Consider the following 2637-nt stretch of genomic DNA (forward strand, 5'->3'; position numbering starts at 1 on the left):
CACAGTCATTCTTAGACTGGAAACTTAAACCTGCCGTTTCACTTTCAGTCAGGAATAGATCGCAGTTTTACACCAAACTCTGATTTGACAGCACATTTCCAGCATTCACTGTTGTTCTTCCTGACTCTAAACACAGTTGTAAAGGAGTCTTCTGTTCCATGCCTAGGAGCTCTGAACCATGGAAGGGAGCGGCTGGGACACATTTCTTACATGCCTCGAGATTAACGCGCATGGGGACTTTGCTGTCAGTGAAGAGAGATGAGGAATCCACACCAAGGTGTTTAAACCAAAGCTGATTTATTTGACAAATATCCAGAATATTAAACTCCAGCCCAGTTACAGGGGTTCTTAACGTCAGCAGAAACAAACCCCAACTGTCAGAATGAATACGGTTCAGTCCTGGATGTGATTAACAGCAGCAATAACAACAGAATCCAACCCCTGCTGTGACTTGTGAACTCGCTGGTGCCTCAGCAGATCATTTCTGCTTTTAAAGCTCTTCTCACAGACAGAACATTGAAAAGGTCTCTTATTGGTGTGAACATACTGGTGTGAAGTGAGGTGGGATGAGCGAGTGAATCCCTTCCCACACACGGAGCAGGTGAACGGTCTCTCCCCAGTGTGGGTGCGCTGGTGTACAGTGAGGTCAGATGATTGCTTGAACCCAGTCCCGCAGCGAGAGCACCTGAATGGTCTCTCCTCAGTGTGAACGCGTTGATGGCATGTCAATTTCCCAGAACTTTTAAAGCACTTCCCACAGTCTGAGCATTTAAAAGGTCTCTCATCAGAGTGAACTCGCTGGTGTGTCAGCAAGTTGGATGACTGAGTGAATCCCTTCCCACACTCGGAGCAGGTGAATGGCCTCTCCCTGGTGTGATTGTGTTGGTGTCTCAGCAGACCACTTCCGCTTTTAAAGCTCAGCTCACACTTCGAACATTTAAACAGTCTTTTATCAGAGTGAACAAGTTTGTGTTTCCGCAGGGTGGAAGAATGAGTGAATCTCTTCCCACACATGGCGCAGTTGAACGGCCTCTCCCCAGTGTGAACACGTTGATGGCATGTCAATTCCCCAGAACTTTTAAAGCACTTCCCACAGTCCGGGCATTTAAAAGGTCTCTCATCAGAGTGAACTCGCTGGTGTCTCAGCAGGTGAGATGACTGAGTGAATCCCTTCCCACACACGGAGCAGGTGAACAGCCTCTCCCCAGTGTGACTGCATTGATGAGTTTCCAGCTCAGTCAGGTAATTGAATCCCTTTCCACAATCCCCACATTTACAGTCCTCATGTTCCTCCATGGTGTGGATGTCCTTGTGCCTCTCCAGGTTGGACGATCAGTTGAAGCCTCGTCTGCACAGAGAACACGTGTACAGTTTCTCCCCGCTGTGAACGGTGCGATGTTTTTTCAGGCTGTGTAACTGGTTAAAGCTCTTTCCACACTCAGTGCACTGGAACACTCTCACTCGGGTGTGTGTGTCAATGATTGTCTCTCCTGGTCACTGGGACCTTGAAGCTCCGCCCACTCATTTTTCCGGCACAAGTTAGCTGTGCATGCGCTGTGATCCCGCCCTGTCCAAGATGGCGGCCAGTGACCCCTTGACCCAGGCGGCCGGGCCTGTCACCGCGGGGCAAACACGAGGCCTGTGGGCTCTTATTCAGGGCCTGAGGCCTACCCTGGGTGTTTATGAGGCTTCCCAGCCCACCAGCGGGTCCAATTCCTCCCTGAGCCCACAATCTCCTACCGCCTGCCAGAAGGGCATGCTCAGAGCAAGCCCTGTCCTGCACCTGCGCACTGGGCTCCTGTAGTCATTGATAGGGCATATTCTGCTGTGCGGTGGATTCTGGGTAAAAGCCCCGCCATTGAAAATCCCCATTGGTGACAGAAATAATATTTTTGTCATCCCATCGAGCTTGTGGGTGAAGAGGCAATAAACTAAGTCAATCAAGAAATTATACAGAAACTTGACTGGGCGCCACTTTTCCGTCACCAACATCTTTCTCTGGCCCGCTTCTCGCAGCCTGGTTTAGTCACGAAGTGTTTTCTAACTGTTTTCAGGCCTGTTGTTCAAAGGAAAACTCTAGAGGCTTCATTCTTTGTGTGCCCTATCTGTGAGACTGTTAACGGGTTAAATAAGCTGGCAACAAGAGTTTATAACAGATGGAAAGGGTTTAAAAATACCACTGGCAATGCCTCTAAACACACGGGACAGAAAAATCCACTTCATCAGCGCCCCTACCACATGTCTCAATATCCAACTCCTCCACCACTGGTGCCATATGTCTGCAGTATATACGGTTTACAAGATGAGCAAGATGGAGTCAAGGGCCGGGTAGCAGAATGGATGGAAAGATGGCTACAAAACAGAAATCAGAGGTTGAAGTTTAAGAACATTTCTCGGTGTGGCAGAAAGTGAGAAGTGGTGTCCCGCAGTGATCTGTGCTGCTGGGACTAGTGTTGTTTACCATGACACAGAAGCAAAATACTGCGGATGCTGGAAATCTGAAATAAAAACAAAATGCTGGAAATACTCAGCAGGTCAGGCAGCATCTGTGGAGAGAGAAAGGGCTAACGTTCCAGGTCGGTGACCCTTCATCAGAGCTGGAAAAAGTTGGAGATGCAACAGGTTTTTAAGCAAGTG

At 48.8% G+C, this 2637-nt stretch overlaps 1 pseudogene; it reads right to left on the reverse strand.

Moving 5' to 3' along the window:
* Window positions 1-375: 375 nt before the first annotated feature.
* LOC147093359 (uncharacterized) lies at window positions 376-1982 on the reverse strand (annotated as a pseudogene).
* Window positions 1983-2637: the final 655 nt, after the last annotated feature.

The sequence above is a fragment of the Somniosus microcephalus genome, unplaced genomic scaffold, assembly GCF_052327205.1.
Source record: "Somniosus microcephalus isolate GS21.2 unplaced genomic scaffold, FLI_Smic_1.0 unresolved_chr1, whole genome shotgun sequence".
NCBI lineage: Eukaryota > Metazoa > Chordata > Chondrichthyes > Squaliformes > Somniosidae > Somniosus > Somniosus microcephalus.